General features: G+C 46.8%; 1 protein-coding gene across 2 annotated transcripts in view; it reads left to right on the plus strand.

The window, feature by feature from the left end:
- The first annotated feature begins 3,907 nt into the window (after nucleotides 1-3,907).
- The window catches only part of AMOT (angiomotin), an 87,964-nt gene continuing 73,354 nt past the window's right edge, over nucleotides 3,908-18,517 (plus strand). Inside the window, exons 1-2 of one of the 2 annotated variants that reach the window (XM_065556607.1) lie at nucleotides 3,908-4,000; nucleotides 4,687-4,743. The gene's annotated coding sequence lies outside the window, so the exon portion shown is untranslated. Of the gene's footprint in view, nucleotides 4,001-4,589; nucleotides 4,744-18,517 lie in introns of those variants that run through there. The other variant, XM_005291803.5, reaches the window with a different exon arrangement.

Below are 18,517 nucleotides of genomic sequence, written 5' to 3' on the forward strand. Positions count from 1 at the left end.
TTGGTATGTGTTCCTTCCTTCACAGAGTTGGTCACCTGCACAAGAACACACTCATCTAAAGCTATGCTTCCTATTGTTTGGGTTTTTTCCCTTTTGTGCTAATGCATTGCAGTCTTCTAAAATGCATTTTCAGGCTGTCCAAGTGTTTGGAATTATAAGCATCCTAATATATACTCCTGAAACTGATTTTTCATGGCATGATGCTCATTGCTTTGAAGCACTTGCAGATGCCATATTATGTTATCAGGGCAACAACAAGACCTTACCCTAAAAAATCAGCATATATACTGGTATGCCAGAACTTCTGCACTATTTGATAAGATAAGAGCTCAAATTAATTTCAGATAACAGATTAGGATGAAAATTTCAGACATGGATAAGCACTTGCAAATCTGAAAAATCAGCTCATTTAGCTGATATGATCGATAAATCCAGTTTGGATATACTAGAAATCTAGGAATCCCTGAAAGTTAGGTAAATAGAATTTGAATAAGCATTCTCTTCCCTCTCCTGCATGCATGCAAACACAAGCGAAACAAAGGAAGAAACAAAGGCTCACTCTGAGAATCAACTTCCTTTCAAACTCTTATGGGAAGCAATTATAAAAGCACTAAGTGTGGCTTAGCTGAAATTCTTAGCCGAGATCCTATAACCATGGCTAGAGGATAATTGGGTAGCAATCATAGAAACTGCATTTTAAAGAGAATAAATTTAAAATAAAAGAACCCCTCCTCCATCTCCCCCTCTCCCCGCTTGTTCTAAACTTGTTACATCATTTCACAAACTGGGGTCTGTGGACCCCTGGGGGTCCCCGAGGGTACCCCTGGGGGTCTGCGAGCCCCACTGATCAACTCCTCCCCCTCCCCCTCAGAGCCTCCTGCATGCTAAAAATCTGATGGCGCAGCAGAGCTAAGGTAGGCTCCCTGCCTGCCCCAGCTTCGCAGTGCTGGAAGCTGCCAGCGTGTCCCTGAGCGGCAGAGTAGGGGGCCTCCATGTGCTGCCTCCCCATCCCAAGTGCTGACTCCACAGCTCCCATTAGGGTTGGCAGATATCCTGATTTTATAGGGACAGTCCTGATTTTTGGGGTCTTTTTCTTATATAGGCTCCTATTACCACCCTCCCCCGTCCCGATTTTTCACATTTGCTGTCTGGTCATCTTAGCTCCTATTGGCCAGGAACTGCAACCAATGGGAGCTAACTGTGTGCGCGGAGACCCCTGACACCCCCCCACCCCCTGCCTAGGAACCGCTGCCAAAGGGCTGTGCTGGAGGTTTCGGGAGCCACCCGAGGTAAGCGCTGCCTGGCTGGAGCCCCCGCCCCAACCCGTTGCCCCAGCCCAGAGCCTGCACCCCGCACCCGAACTCCCTCTCAGAGCCCACACTCTGCACCCCCTCCTGCGCCCCAACCCCCTACCCTAGTGTGATGAAAGCGAGTGAGAGTGGGGGAGAGCGATGGAGGGAGGGGGAATGGAGTGAGGGTGGGGGAGAGTGAATGATGGAAGGAGGGGGGGGGATGGAGTGAGCGGGGGCAGTGCTTCAGAGAAGGGGTAGGAATAGGGCAGGGGCTGAGTAGCAGGGCTTGGGGGTCCCTGAAAATTTTAAATCAAAATGGGGGTCCTTGGGTTGCTAAAGTTTGAGAACTGCTGTGTTACATAACAGGATGTAGCAGCTGAGGAGACTCCTAAGAGCTTCCCAGTACAGGACATTTAGCGACAGTGTTCTAAAATATCCAGTCTTCAACAGAAAAAAATACTGGGCGGAAGGGAGATGGCATATGCTCTGGCTTCTGGGACATATCTTGTATCAGTGAGATGTGGGAGCTTGGTACCTTATGTGCCTTTTGGACTGAAACGTAAATGCTGTAAGCAAACCTCTAATTAGCTTCTTACTAGACTGACTCCTACTGGACTCTCCATGGATTGTTCAGACTGTAGATGCTACAGCAGTAACTTGTGAAACATTACTGTTAGGTAAAGGTGATCTAACATGACTTTCTCTTATCTGTGTAAACAAAACAAGTTTTTGCAGGTATAGGTACTTGGGCCTAAAACACTGCCCTCTGACATCTGTCTACACAGACAAGAACACTTTTTTTACAGCTTGGCTGAGTTGAATTTCACACATGCTTTGGGAGAGCTGGTTATGAAAAAATTGCCTTTTTGTTTGTTTGTTTGAACACCTCTAATGCTGGCATTTATAAATACAACCCTCTGCCTCTGCCTCCACCCCAGTCTGCTCTTTTTCAGCTACTGGATCCACTTAAAAGACAACTACATTAAAATTTTTCCTGTAACATCACTATTCCATGCAAGCAATTGCAGTAGTTGCCACTAGAATATCATGCACTTGTAAAGAAAAAGGGCACCATCCATGAGAATGTTAAAATATGGCCTGGATTATGAACAAGTTTGAGGAAACCCTAGATCAAGAGAAATAAAACAAGGAAGAGCAAAAGTAATGCATCCAAAGACAGTGTCTCTCTCTGACATGCTGAATCTATTGTGACTCAGGAAACGGCTGCTGCTCTCGCATACATGCAGATGCCTTAGAAATGCAGGAAAAGGGATAATAAAATTGTAACAGTTGACAATCAACAACTGTTACTGTCAAGTGTGGCAGTCCTGGTGTAATAGGCCTCCTTGTTAGATTCAGCTGACAGAGGACTGAATGAGGTATGGCCCCCACACCTCTAAAGATGGTCTTTCCAAGTTAGGATTGATGTTATCCACAGGGCTGATGAAGTACTGAGGTGGCTCATGATTTTTTTTATTATACTGTAGATAATTTTTAAATGGCTTGTGCTGTAATGTAGCATATTGGTTCTGTGCATAAATGAAAGGCTTCACTCAACTGCTGTGAATGTGACACTTAGCACCAGGACTAAATTCACACAAGTCTTTTCAAGCCTTTTATTTTAAAATGTTTAACTCCCAGCGGCAAGGGCTGAAGTTCTTTCTTGCGTCTATATTTTTGTTACTCTTCACTTGCTAAATATATTATTCTGTACATTTGCCATCATCAGCTCATGATTTTTCTGTGTTCTAGCACCGCATTTCCATTGTAGGATGATTTATAACTAATATAGTATGGAGATAACCTTTAATGTTTTTGATTTCACTCCCTCCCAATCAAATTCTAAACAAATACAATTGAAACATAAAAGCAGAATAATAAAATCATATCTACAAGAGTATCATTTAAAACTATGCAAGGTTTATCTAAAAAAATGCAAATCCAGCAATGCACAAGAAATAGCCATTAAAGTGGTCTATCAAGATATTTATACTGTAGCTAATTTTTAAATGGCTTGTGCTGTAATGTAGCATATTGGTTCTGTACAGTGGTATCTAGGTGCTAAAACAAAATTAAGGGTTGCATAAAATTTTAAATCGCTGTGAACTATACTGCCTACTAATACAAATATCTACAGATAGTATGTGGATACCTTGTATGCTCATTTTGGAATGTTCCCCTTTTCTCTTTCTTTGGCCCTGTTGTCATGGGATGGCACATGTAAAGAGAGAGTTCTCAAATCCCATTGTGAAGGCTTGGGATCATTTGGGGGCAGTGAGTTTCATAGGTTTGAAATCTAAACGAAGTCAGATAAGTGATATTGAAACTGAAACCTTTTAAATGTGAGTAGCAAGTTCCAGAATCAGGCAACAAAAAAATGCTGTTAATCGAAATCACGGTGCATAGATGCTGCCCTTAATCACATTGGAGTCTGAGCAATTTTTATGGCACTGCTGATGAAAAAATTGCTGTTAGTATTTAATGGGCACACACGAACCTCTTACTGGAAATATTGAGAAAGCAGCTACATAAGGAATTTGTTATTGGTCCCCCACAATCCAATGGCATAAAAGAACAAGAGTTTACACCAATGAGTTGTGTTGTCAACAGGGCTGGATGAATGAGACAGGGCTGTTATAAAACATGGTGGAGTACAGCTGCCTACAAAACGTGAATAATAGCTAGAAGCCAGACCTGCAAAAATCTAGGTAAGTATTCATGCATGATTAGAGGAAGCTAAATTAAAATGGGGTTTTTTTAAAGCTATTTCTAGTTTCTTTTCTCCCTCAGTCCCACACTGGATTCCACAGTTAGTCTCAAATGTAAAAAGTAATAAATATTTAGACTTCATATGCAATCTACTCATTACAAATCTCAGGCTTTTGGGGTTGTAGCTTATTGGATAAAAACTGGGGAAGGGAACATGTCTTTATGGTGAATGCTCTCTTCTCTCTCTCTATGGCTGTAGGTGTACTGTACATAATACTACATATATGTATAAAACAACAGTTAGGACAGCCAGCTCATCAAGAGACAATTGGACACCCTCTGCCTTAGCCTAACATTCAAGCGAAAGGTTGCTTTTTGTATATATAGACACATAACAGCGGTGGTTATTTTCACTATGGCTCACAAGGCACTGGGATCCGGGCTGAGACCCCCAGTGCAGCACAGCTGTGGACTCACGTCTTCCCTGGGGACCTTTTGGGGGCGTGTAAGGGCGAGAGAACTACACTTCCCAGCAGACTTTGCAGCGGGTTCCCACAGTGGGGCATGCTGGGAGTCGTAGTTGGAGGTGCCTGGTGAAAGTTAATCACCGAAGCGGCGGTAGGCAGTTCCCAGAGCGCCTCGGTGTGTCTCATTGTCGTGCCGGCTTCGGCTTTGTCACCTCCAGGGGACGCGGCGCAAGATGGATGAAGTGTGGGCGGCTGCTGGGGCAGGTGCCCGCGGGGTAAGCAGCTGGGGCGCTGCCCCACAGGGCGGAGGGGGATGATCTACCCGGCACACGAGCGTGCGCGGTTCCGTACCTGGCTACACCCAGTTGCTGCCCCCGGGGGCTGGGCGCGTGGCTCGCTGGCCGTGCCCGGGCTGTGCGGCAGGCTCGGGTGCACCCGGGAGCGGCTCCCGGCAGCCCAGGGGGAGGAAGAAGGATCTGCCATCGCTTTTCCGCTGCCGCCCTTTGAACTGCTTTGTGTCCGCCAACAAAGGGGGGGGGGGGGGGTGCGGCGATCTCCTCCCCCTTCTCGCTGTCACGGGGCTTTAAGGGCGTTTGCTGGGACAGGGATTTGCGGCTCTAGCTCCCTCCAAAGGGCAGCGGCGAGAAACAAAACCGGCTGTATCCCTCCCCTCCCCCCGGAGCCGCGAGAGAGGGGGACTGGCCTCGCCTCCCCTCGCTGCCCAGCTCTTCCCCCCTCCCCCAACCAAGCCCTGTCCTAGTCCGCTCCACTCCCTCCCCAGAGTCCCGGGGGTGGGGCTGCCCTCCTCCTGGCTCCCCGCAGGTGGCAGGGGGGCTGCCCTCCCCTTCTGTCCCCTTTCTGCACCTGCACCAGAGTCCTGCAGGTGCAGTCTGGCTTTACTGGCTCCCTGCCCACGCTGTATCGCCCGAAAGGAGCTGTCTTGCGCTCCCCGGAATTCAGAGCCCGGGGTTCTCTTGCCTCTCTCCCCCTGCCCCACTCTAGCGGGCGGAGGCAGGAGCTGGAGGGCGGGTTTTGTAGCTAAGGCACTGAGCTGGGACCCTGGAGACCTGCATTCAGTTCCTGGCTCTACCACAGCTTCCTTTTGTGACCTTGGGGGGCAAAGGAAGTCTATTAATTAATAACTGTGAGGTACTTGGATACAAGAAGGGTGGGGGTATTTATCAGACAGAGGAAGGGGTTTCCCTCCCCCCTCCAGCTTGCCTTAAAGCCCAGAGAGAGCACATGCCCCTCCCCCAACACCAAAGTGTGGGACTGCCCTGCCCCACCTGCACCCCCAGCCCCAAACCTGTAGCATAAGAACATAAGAATAGCCCTACTGGGTCAGACCAAAGGTCCATCTAGCCCAGTATCCTGTCTTCCGACAGTGGCCACTGCCAGGTGCCCCAGAGGGAATGAATAGAACAGGTGATCATCAAGCGAACCATCCCCTGTCGCCCATTCCCAACTTCTGGCAAAGAGAGGGTAGGGACACCATTCCTGCCCACCCTGGATAATAGCCATTGATGGACCTATCCTCTATGAATTTATCTATTACTTTTTTGAACACTGTTGTGGTCTTTGCCTTCACAACATCCTCTGGCAAGGAGTTCCACAAGTTGACTGTGCATTGGTTGAAAAATACTTCCTTTTATTTGTTTTAAACCTGCTGCATATTAATTTCATTTGGTGACCCCTAGTTCTTGTGTTATGAGAAGTAGTAAACAACATTTCCTTATCTACTTTCTCTACACCAGTCATGATTTTATAGCCCTCAATCATATCTCCCCTTAGCCGTCTCTTTTCCAAGCTAAAAAGTCCCAGTCTTATTAATCTCTCCTCATTCGGAAGCCATTCCATACCACCACTCATTTTTTGTTGCCCTTTTCTGAACCTTTTCCAATTCCAATATATATTTTTTTGAGATGGGGTGACCACATCTGCACACAGTATTCAAGCTGTGGGCGTACCATAGATTTATATAGAGGCAACATGATATTTTCTGTCCTATTATCTATCCCTTTCTTAATTATTCCCAGCATTCTGTTTGCTTTTTTGACTGCCACTGCACATTGAGTGGATGTTTTCAGAGAATTATCCACAATGATTCCAAAATCTTTCTTGAGTGGTAACAGCTAATTTAAACCCCATCATTTTGTTCCCCAGTCACCTAGTTTTGAGAGATCCTTTTGTAGCTCTTCACAGTCTGCCTGGGTCTTAACTATCTTGAGTAATTTTGTATCATTTGCAAATTTTGCCACCTCACTGTTTACCCCTTTTTCCAGATAATTTATGAATATGTTGAATAGGACTGGTCCCAGAACAGACCCCTGAAGGACACCACTATTTATCTCTCTCCATTCTGAAAACTGACCATTTATACCTACCCTTTGTTTCCTATCTTTTAACCAGTTACCAATCCATGAGAGCACCTTCCCTCTTATCCCGTGGCAGCTTACTTTGCGTAAGAGCCTTGGTGAGGGACCTTGTCAAAGGCTTTCTGAAAATCTAAGTACGCTATATCCACTGGATCCCCTTGGTCCCCATGCTTGTTGACCTCCTCAAAGAATTCTAGTAGATTGGTGAGGCATGATTTCCCTTTACTAAAACCATGTTGACTCTTCCTCAACAAATGATGTTCATCTATATGTCTGACAATATTGTTCTTTATTATAGTTTTATTATAGCATCTACATAAAGATTCTGCTCTCTTTTTCCATCCGTCCCCTATGGCCTCTTTACATTCGAAAGAGGGTAAGTGAATCCATACCCACCAGCTGGGATGTGTCAAGAGAACAAGTTTTTCACTCAATTTGCAATAATCCCAGCAGAGTCCGTAGTTATAGTTTTGTGCCACTTCCTGCAAATCACATTTAGCTCCATACATTTATTTCAGTTCTTTGTTCTTGAATAAGTGTCAGGATCCTGCTAATCACCGCAGCCTTGGGCAGGATCTGGGCCTAATGATCTTTGAGGCCAGGCACTGAGGTGATGGCAAATTGGGAGAATATGTAGGTTGGGATTCTGTCTTTGTTAAACCTATTAAATATCCACTATGAGCCTGACCCTGCAATCCAAGCACAGGGAATAAATCCTATTAATTTCAGTGCACTATTTACCCAGGGCCAGCTCTAGTTTTTTTTTTTTTTTGCCGCCCCAAGCAAAACATTTGCCGCCCCAATCTCTGAGAGCGCAACTGGCCAAGACAAAAACAAACAAACAAAAAAATGCCGCTCCTGAAATTGTGCCTCCCCAAGCACGTGCTTGCTTTGCTGGTGCCTAGAGCCAGTCCTGTATTTACCTGTGTAAGGGCTGCAAGATTGGGCAGTAAAAGCTAGATTTTGGGTACTGATGAAGCATAGCATATAAATTGGACCCAAGGTGGGTTTAAACCTCCTTTGTTCTCTTGGGGGCAGCCAAGAGCTGATAGACCCCTCCATATAAATTGGAGCAGCCCAAAGTTCCCACAGCAGTGGCTTCCTAGGGGTTGTTCTACTAGCCCAGGATGCCTGAAGCACAAGGGTCTTCAGTAATGCCTCTTCCTCCTGCTGCTTCCTGTGCTGGAGGAATCCTCAGCTGCTTGGTTAGCGTGTCTCAAAGGGGCCACAGCAGGGACCAAAGTTCTGGAACTAACTGTCACTTCACATAAAATTAGTGGCTTAATCCTGGCAAAGATCCTGATTTCAGTCCCAAGGCGGTGTGATAGAAGCAGGAAATACGACTTGTTCAAGGGAGGAGAGCTTCTGCTTGAATTTTATTTTGATTCCAATATATCATAATAATACCTAGTGTTTACTTAGCACTTTTCTTCAGTAGATCTCAAAGTGCTTTACAAAACAGGTAAGTATTATTATCCGCATTAAGGATGCCTGTTGCAGGCTCTGGGCACCCTCCACAGATCATTAAGAATACAATCCAATTAATGAAAGCAGCAGTGACAAACCAATGACCTTTTCCCACACACGGGAAGCCATTCCACAAAACCACAATTTCCATATCAAATAAAACTCCATACCCTATTAGCTCTCAAATCTCAATTCTCCTCAAGCACCTGCTCAAATCAAAGGGCTTTGTGGTGTGTCTTGTAGATCAATGTATTTAGGTTATTACAGACCAAAGGAAAGGGAGCTGGGGAGTGAATTCCAGGATTGAGGGGCCTTGTGGAGAATATTCTGTCCGTTGGTCCTTTATCCAAGTTCTGTCATTCAAATAAGTATCTGAAAGTTAGGGAACTTATTCAAAGCTGGAGTCTGAACCTATCAGAGTTGGCCCTGGATCTACTTCAGTCTATTCATAGAAGAGAAAGAATCATTCAGAATTAGAGATTGCCCAGAACTGGAACTCAGAGTCTAAATTCAGTTTACATGACTCCTAAGATTTCACTAGGAGGGTGGTGAAGCACTGGAATGGATTACCTAGGGAGGTGGTGGAATCTCCATCCTTAGATGTTGTTAAGGCCCGGCTTGACAAAGCCTTGGCTGGGATGATTTAGTTGGTGTTGGTCCTGCTTTGAGCAGGGGATTGGACTAGATGACCTCCTGAGGCCTCTTCCAACCCTAATATTCTATTATTCTAAGATGAGGGAAAATTTGTGAAGAATGCTGGGGCAAAATTTTGTAAGGTCAGCATGTGACACTTTGTCATAAATGGATCTGAATTCTCCTGTGTCAGCCTCAAACACAAACTCTGAATCCTATCCTAGTGCTAAACCAGATCTACATATCTTGTCCTCTTCCTCTGCCTATTGGAAATAGAACACCCCAGGATTGATGTTTCCCTACAGTGTTCACTTTGAGTACCACTTCAGATAATATCCTCTTCTGCAGTCTGAATGCTTGATGTCATGTCATAGTTATTCTCTAGGAATGTGTCTGCCCTGGATTGTGATGATAATGCTCAATGATGACCTAATTGCAGCACTCTCACTCTGTAGGAAAAGTACTTGATTGTGGCCTTTTGGTTTGTCTTCTCACCAAAGCGATCATTGCCTCAGAATACAATGCGCCATCAGTGCTGTCACTTCATTTGTTTAATGAGCTGTTATAAGGCTGGTTAATACATCTAAAGACCTTGGCTAGAGTCCTGGTGTCTAACCCTTCTCTGAGCAGGTGTAGATAATGGAGGTAAAAATGCCTGGGCCTGGTCTAGCTTTCCCACATTGCTACCACCGTGGAATTGCACCAGTGCTAGTACAAGGGTGGGAAAATTCTTGAAAATTGCCAGTATTGAAGGAGCCTCAAATATTAGGTGGAACTAAAGAGAAAGGAACGATGGTCTAGGTGCCATTCCTGGTGCTACTACAGAATTAGGGCTAGATCTGCAAAGGAGATTTAATAGCAGCACCTCATTTTTAGGTGCCGTGCCTCCTAATCGAATCCACAGCTCTGAATTAGGTGACCAGGTTTCCTGTACAATGCCTGGGAGATTTAGGCACCTAAGAATGGGATCCACCAAGCCAGCAAACTGAGCTGGGAGCTGCCTAAGCTAGCCAGTGGGAAATGCTGAAGAGAAAGGTAGGGCCTAAGTCTTGCCCCTCAAAAGGAGTTGGGCTCCTAACTCTGGGCCAGAGGGAGGTGCCTCCCTCTACTCAGAATACAAGCCACGACTCCTTTCTTGAAGTTAGATGCCTACGCCAGGTTAGCCCTTTCTCTCATAAAGGTGGTGGAGGATGTGGGAGACCTGGGTTTAAATCCCTACTTTACCTGATGTGAACCCAGGTTTCCCATGTGAACGTAGCATCCCGTGGGCTAGGGTAATCTGGGGTGGGAGTTTCTCCTGGTGGAGCTGTTCCACTTTGTATGAAATGCTTATTGATGTCCGAAGCCTAGGAGTCTGCATTCATGATCAAGGGCCAGAGCTGACTACTGAATTCATATTTCTGACTGAGGCGAGGGGTAGTGTGAGTATGGGGAGGGGGTGTACGAGCGGCCCAGCATGTACAACACAGCTAATAAAAGGGAGAAGTGTCCAAACTTTCTGTGGTATAAGTGTCCTGTACTGGTGTCACAATTCCTTTCAAATTCTTAGGACTCCTGCTTTTAGCACCTTCCAATCTTGCAGTGATCTCCTCGTGTATACCTGCCATGGACCTGAGTATCAGTGTGTTGAAAAGCGTGGCGCCTCAGGTTTGAAACCACCTGGCACTTTGAGTAAGAGGAGGAGTTTGTTTTGCTTGCCTTCTCAGGAGCCTTTGTTCCCACATGGTTTGTGCAACGTGCTGTGTGTTGTTTGGCTGTCACCCTCCACCCCAGAGTTAACTGCATCTCACTGGTGATTGTATGGTTAAAAAGTGCTTTGGGATTATATGTAAGTGTAAAGTGTTATTATTAGGATGAAGCTCTCCAGAACTAGAACAATTGCTGTTGAAATTGACCTTGCTGTATGTTGAATCTTATCTATTTGTGTTGTACTATTGATTATCATTATTATTATTTCTTTATTCTTAGTAGCCCTCACAATTTTATTTGTTTTAGGTTTATAAAACTCTCTGTAGGTGTCCATCCTATTGTCTTTATGGCCATCCCATAAATTAAAACACACAATACAAAATACACTATAAAGGACTATTTACCACACCTTGACATGCAAATAAATATCTACCAGCTAAGATGAGAATGGTAAAACAGACCCAAGCCCCTGCAGCCCTCAGTCCATCCCCTCCCCAACATCTGCCAACTGTTCTGGCTGCTTTCTCCAAACCACTGCCCTTGTCTCAGTTTTATCTGGATTAAGTAGCAAACAGTTAGCCCTCACCCAGTCCCATGGTTATATAGGGTGATATATAAAAGAGCCCAAGGCCAGATTTTGGAGTGCTCAAGCATCCACAATGAGGGCTAGATTTTCAAAAGAGCTCCACTCCTATTTAGGCACCTAATTAAGAGTCATATCTTCAGAAGGGCTTGGCATCCAGCAGCTCCCATTGTGATGCTTACGGCCAATTTTCAAAAGACCTCAGTGTGTTGGGTGCTGAACTCCTGAAAATTCCATCCAGAAGTACTGGGTAATTTGTTCCACTGCTGTGGCCAGGTCAGCTGTGGTAGAGCTGTGAAGCTGGGTGTCCTCAGTCTGGTGAATAAATTGCAGCCTGTGCCTCTTCATTAAATGTTGCCAATAAGAAAGAGCTCTTGAGGCAGAGACAAGGGTTAGAGGACACAGTGGTAAAAACTCCAGCAGCAGGTCTGTAGTTCGGCTCGTACTGTTGCACTGATGGAGATGCATGCCAAAGCCCCATGTATTTAAAAAAAATAAATTTCTTTATGTATGTGTTTAATACCTTAGGCTGATATTTGTGAGGCCTTCTGAGATCTTTGGGTCAAGTATATTATATAAGGGTTTGAGCTGAAGCCCATTACAGTCCATCAAAAGATTCCCATTCCTGTTTTCAAGACTTTAAAAAACAAACAAAAAAAAACATTTTAAGCAGCTTAATGTGTATTTATTGAAGAGACGAGTCTCCAAGAAATAATTTGAATATCATGGCTTTCCATTACTATATATTAAGAAGGAAATCAGAAGAACAAAAAGCTACTTTTGAAAACTGTTCAATGAGAAACAAACTGGCAAAAACCAGGAAACTCAATCCTAAGGCTAATGAATACTCTGTCCTGAACTCACATTGACTCTTTTGTTTCCCACACTCTCATGAGCTGCACACAGATTCAGTTTGCCAGTCTTAACCCTTCTGACTGAGGTCTGCTCTACATACAGTTTTTGTTCTGGTATAACTATGTTGGGGTGGGGTGTGATTTTTATTTTTCACCGATATAGTTATACCAATACAACCCCTAGTGTGGATGCAATACTACCTGTATAAATACCAGTATAACTGAGTCTGCACTAGGGAGGCTGTACCACTTTAACTATACTATATTTTAACTATATAACTTTTGTGTGTAGACAAGGCTTATGTGTACACCAGGAAAATTGGGACCTGTGATACACCGCTGTTGCAGCTTCATGATGGAAGTTCTAGTGTAGATAGGGCTTAGAGCAGGTCTGGACTGCACTTTAGTTAAAAAGCCAGTGGCTAGCCTACACTAGCCGTTCTGCTGTTGATACCACTGGCACCGCTGCACCCATGCCAGTGCTACAGTGGGAAGTTTTAAGGAAAAACAGTGTGGTGTAGATGCACCTTTAATGTGCTGCTGTCATTTGTCACAGCAGCAATGAAATTGATGGAATGCCATCACTGAGGGGTTAGCTGGAAGATTCAGCATTATGGAAGCCCTGTTCTGCCAGACTGCATCTGGACTATTCAGTAGTGCAGAACAGGTGCTTTCTACTGTGAACAGCAGTAAAAATGATGCTTACTACCTGCAACAGTTAAATTTATTCTAGTATTGACTAAATTATAAACAATGGTTTCTGAGCTGGCAAAGATACCAAACATAATGATCTGCTAGGATGATCTGGTCTCTTAAAAGTGACTGTTCTGTCTGCCAAAGTTTAGCAAGCTGTTTAGTGTTGCTGTTGTTTGTTAAGTTGAACTGGGTCCAATTTGTAGCCCATTTAAAACACAAATTGCATATTGTGTTTTTAAAATAGAAATTGATTTTCTTTGCTCATTTTTCCTCTAAATGGGCTATTAAACTTGGTATCTCCAGCAGAGGGTGCTGGTGCTCTGTCAGAACTCAGAACCAGCCTTTCAAATTGATTGGAAAAATCTGATCAGACCTTGTTCTGTGATCAAATCTGTACTTTTTTGATTTGAGGAAAATAAAGTTTGAATCAATTGTCTGAAACTCACTGGCTTGCTGTATTTAGTTCCATCAAAGGAGAAATGTATTTCTTCTAAAAATTATCCATTTGCTTAAAAAAACTTGATGTTGGTTGTCTTTTTTGCTCACTCTCTCTGTAACCCTTTGAATAGCGTTTCATGTGTTTTGTCCTCAGCAGAGATTATCCTCCTTTTTAGATAATGTATTCTCATTTCACTGCTTCTTTTTAATATTTTTGGTCAGAATTAATATTTAGAATCAGTTTAATATTTAATGCAGCTTTTATTGGGAGGATATAGGCTGATCCTGTAATTAGTTCCACTCAGGTATGGGGGGAGCAGGAGGGGTCTGTGTGTGTGGAGCTCATTGTAGGATTGAGGCTATACTCTTATTCTTGCAGCGGGATGGATAAAAAGATCTGATTAGGTCTCTTTCAGCTCTCAATTCTGTGACCCTAACATTAAAAGTAAGCTGCAAAAGACTTAAATACAAATGGGCTCGTGTTCTTTTTTTCTTTTTCTTTTTTTGTTATTGTTGTTACTTTGCTTCTTTATGATGTATAAAGAGGCCCTGAAAGATTTTTCTTTTTTCAGAGAAGAAAATTTGCTTTTTTTAGCCTTAGAAATATCAAGAATATGAAGTCTGCTTTTTCTGGAGGACTTGCTGAATGTCTCAGAACATGTTCTATTATGAGTTCTCAGAACTTAGTATTGAAATTTTAGCAAAGACTTCCTTTCTTCAAAATGTTCAATAATCACTGCAGTTAAATAGCTATTAACAACACAAACAATACACTATCTGACTAAACAGCCTTTTCCCTCTCACTTGCTAAACTTTCATTCTTTTGTGGTGTCATCATATTGTTAGTTCTTCATCATAGAGTCGTACAGGGCAAATTCTAATTTCAAATGCAAAAAAAAAGTTTGTTTTATATATATATATATATAAAAATGTGTGTGTGTGATATGGCTTTCTTTATACAACACAAAGAGGAAAAAAAGAGATGCATGAGTCTAATATTTTTCTTCGTTAGTGATCTTTAAGACAAGTAAACTGCAGTCTAGAACAGAGGCATTAATTTTGGTTGGGAAGAATAAAGAAGCCTATGTATAATTTTCAATGTGGCGAAGTTTTGATTATACTGGAATTTCATGTCCTCTATCAGTTTTTATTGTGGCACCTTTCCTTAATAATGTGTTGACATTAGGGGAAAAAAGGAGATCAGCAGAGTAATATTAATAATAATACAAATAATTACTGATATCATTGGTAATGGTGTTTGTAATTGACATTCCCACATTTAAATATTCATTGATGAATACGAACTAATTTGATCAAATGATCGTTGTGTTGAAGTGCATGGAAAGCTGCCCCGGCACTGCAGTGCCTTTTTATACATTGCTTTATAACACACAGTCCACTGTGGGTCTGATCTAAAGCCCACTGGAATCAATGTAAGTCTTTCCATTGACTCCAGTGGGCTTTAGATCATAGCCTATGTGGAGACAAGCAGTAAACTTTTAAATCCTAAAACACTTCAGTGATAGCCTTTTACACCCAAAGATCTCAGCGTGCTCACAGGTCCTCTGTGAGATGGGTCCTTATTAATACACTTGGTTTAGAGATAAGGAGGGATTTGATTTACTCAAGAATCTGAACTTGAAGCCCTTTCTCAGGCAAAACTCCCATGTAAGTCCATCGATGCTGGGCATGGATAAAGCCAGAGTGAAGCCAATACGTTTAATTTAATTTTCTGTAGTGGGTGATTGCTTAACAGCATTCTAACTATTTCTTCCAAATTGCTCTGTAAAAGGGGGCCCATGCTGGCTAATTATAGCACTTCCCTTACAGGCTGTAACCGAAAGGGATTAATGGTAGAAACATCGTTGCTCATTTTATTTTCCATTTTCAGTGGGCGAGGCTGCCGCTTTTGTTCACACTAAAGTTCCAACTTCTCTGGGCTGGGCTGGGAACTGGGTTAAGGAACTCTGTTTAAACTGCCAATCCTAGTATTAGCTGGAACCATGTCGGGACTGATTGGTCTGCGGTGGAATCTCAAACAGGTCCTGGCTCATGGCATAGCTGGATAGGGTGACCAGACGTCCCGATTTTATCGGGACTGTCCCGATATTTCCTTGTTTGTCCCGCGTCCCGACCGACGTGCGGTCGGGACACTGAACAAACAAGGAAATGCGCCGGAGCCTGGAGCCCGGAAGTGCTCGCGCCCCCCCCCCCTGCCCCGACTCCGCCCCCTCCTCCCCCGATTGGCTCCCTCCCCGAATCCCCGCCTCTTCCCCGGGGTCACCATTCCCCTTTCCTCCACAAGCGCTGGAGGGAGGCCCGGGAGACGCAGGGGAAGCGCGGGGCCGGGGTGAGTAAGAGTCCGGCCTGGCCCCGAGCAGGCAGGACTCAGTTGGGTGGTAGGGAGAGGAGGGGGGCGACCCGTGGGGCCAGGCGGCGGCTGTTCTTCCCCCCGGGCAGCGGGACTCGGGAGCAGCCACTGCTGCAGCTCCCACTGCCGCGGGGGAGGAACCGGCCATGGCGCTCCGCGGCTGCGGCGCCTCCGAACCCCCCGAGCCGGGGCCTGCTGCAGGGACCCAGCAGCGCGCACGCTGGGCCCAGCCCCTGGCCAGTCGCGTCTGGGCTGCTGCCGAGCTGGTGCTATCCCGCGGCGGCCCCGGGGCGGAGGCATCGGCAGCCCAGCCCCGTTCGTTCCCCTGCGGGACGGGGGGGCTGGGGCCTGCTGCCCCCACTCCGGGGCCACCGCGGGATAGCACCAGCTGGGCAGCAGCCCAGACGCGACTGGCCAGGGGCTGGGTGCAGCGTGCGCGCTGCTGGGTCCCCGCAGCAGGCCCCGGTTCGGGGGGTTCGGGGGCGCCAGAGCTGCAGCTGCGGAGCGCCATGGCCGCTTCCTGCCCCCGCGGCAGTGGGAGCTGCAGCAGCGGCTGCTCCCGAGTCCCGCTGGCCGGGGGTGAGAACAGCCGCCGCCTGGCCCCGCGGGCCGCCCCCCTCCTCGCCCTACCACCCAACTGAGTCCTGCCTGCAAGGGACCAGGCCGGACTGTTACTCACCCCGGCCCCGCGCTTCCCCTGAGTCTCCCGGGCCTCCCTCCAGCGCTTGCGGAGGAAGGGTTTTTTTTTTTTTTATCCACCCTGACAGCAGGGCATGTGGGGAGGGGGGGAAGGATTGGTCCCCAGCTGGAGCAAGGCAGGGGCCAGGGGCAAGAGCACAGCGGGGTATGGGGGGAGGATTAGTCCCCGCTGACTGGAGCAAGGCAGGGGCCAGGGGGCGGGAGCTAGGGTTGGTCCCTGGAGCAAGGGAGGGGCTGGGGGTAAACTGCAAGCGCAGCAGGGCTGGGGGTAAACAGGATCCCCCCCACTCCTGCCCACATAGAGCGGGTACCTAACTTCTCCCTGGTTCTAGCCCATTCTCTTTGTCTCTCTCTGCACTGAGCTGAGGGTGGAGGTGCACTGAGCACAGGGCTGGGGGTGCAGGGTCTGGGAGGGAGTTAGGATGCAGGAGCAGGCTGGGGGTTGGGGTGCAGGGTCTGGCCAGGAGCTAGGGTAAGGGAGGGGGCTCAGGGTTGGGGTGTGGAGCGCCTACCTGGGGCAGCTCCCATTTGGTGCGAGAGGTGCAGGTGGGAATGTATATGGGGGGGAGGGTGTGTGTGCAGGAGCTCCCGTTTGGTGCTCAGGGTGGGGGTGGGGATGTGGGGGGGCAGGAGTCAGGTCTGGGGGCTGGGTGTGTGTGAGGGGGTGCAGGAGTCAGGGCTGGGGTTGTGGGGGGGTGCAGGAGTCAGGGCAGAGGGCTGGGGGTGTGGGCTGGGGTCATGGGGGTGCTCCCAGCCCTTTGCCCTGAACGGCTCACGGCAGGGGGTTGGAGGAGGTGTGCCCTGATTCCGCCCCCTTCTCCAAGGCCCCGCCTCTTCTCCGCCTCCTCCCCCGAGCGGCAAGCACACTGCGGCTCTGCTCCTCCCCCTCCCTCACGCCAGCGAACAGCTGTTCGGTGACCGGGGGAAATGCAGGGGTTGGGGGAGGAAAGGAATGCAGCACCCTCTGGGGAAGAGCCGGGGGAGTGGCGAGCTTGGCTGCCGGCGGAGCCTGCCCTGCAGCAGGAGTCGGCAGGACCAAGCTTCTGCCCGCTGCCTCCGCTGGAGAGAGCGGTGAGCGGGGGCGGAGAAGAGCGGGCCGGGCCAGGGCCCCTTTGGATCGTGGGCCTGGCGCCATGGTAAATCCGGTACTGACTAGGGGCTCGTGTCTCGGGCTCCTGGAAGGAATCCATGGTGGTGTGCAGTGTCTCTACCAAGTATGGCATGCAGCTCTTTGTAAAACCGGCAGGTCTGTGGCTCGGCACCAGATCAACTATTGGCCTCCTTGGCCTTCTGATATGGCTCACACAGTTCCTTTGCTTTCACACGGCATTGCTGCTGATCTCTGTCATACCCCTTCTCCTGCATCCCCCTGGCAATCTGCTTGTAGATGTCAGTTTTTCTACAGCCGGTCCATAGCTTTGCTTGCATACTCTTGTCTCCTCACAGGCCCAGGAGATCGAATATCTCCTTCTACTCCAAACTGGAGCACATCTGGGCGTGTAGCTGGCATGGTCAGCTGGACAGTTGCACACAACAGTGGAAAGCAGCTAGGTATGCTTGCCAAGCTGGACAGTCAGGAAAAGGCATTTGAAAAATTCCCAGGGCTTTAAAGGGGAGGGAGACCTTCTAGTCTCTGTGACCCCTGGGCAGTGATCAGAGCAAGCAGTGTTAGGCATTGTGGGACAGCTGCTGGAGGACTGTTAGGGCTGACATAAGTAATGCAGTGGCTACACTTGCGCTGTGTCAACCTCAGTACGTAGACCATGGCTCAGTGTTGCTCAGTTACTGCGTTGCTGTAATGGGGTACTTACATGGGTAAGAGACCAATTTAAGTGTAGACATATGCACAGGTAGGTAGATGCAAGGTGGCTTATGTCAACCTAACTTTGTAATGTAGACCAGGCCTAAGTAAAAGTTTTCTACAGTAATTACTTTCCCCACAGCAGTTTGCTAAATTACACGGTCATTAAAATTTTATTGTGTAGAATTAGCAGGTTAATAAACTGCTGTAGAAAGACACTGTGAGCACTGAGAGGGTGAAACAAGACCACATGGCCCATGAGAGAGACAAGGTGGGTGAGGCAATATCTTTTATTGGATCAACTTCCACTGGTGAGAGAGATGAGCTTTCGAGCTCTCCATTAGAGTTCTCCATTAGATAGGGCCCATAACTGTTCAAATGTCTGTATTCTGTAAGGCAGAATTTTCCTAATAACCCCAAATGTGCTAGGTTTTACAATAGTA

This window comes from Chrysemys picta, chromosome 9 (assembly GCF_011386835.1).
Source record: "Chrysemys picta bellii isolate R12L10 chromosome 9, ASM1138683v2, whole genome shotgun sequence".
NCBI classification, from domain to species: Eukaryota; Metazoa; Chordata; order Testudines; family Emydidae; genus Chrysemys; species Chrysemys picta.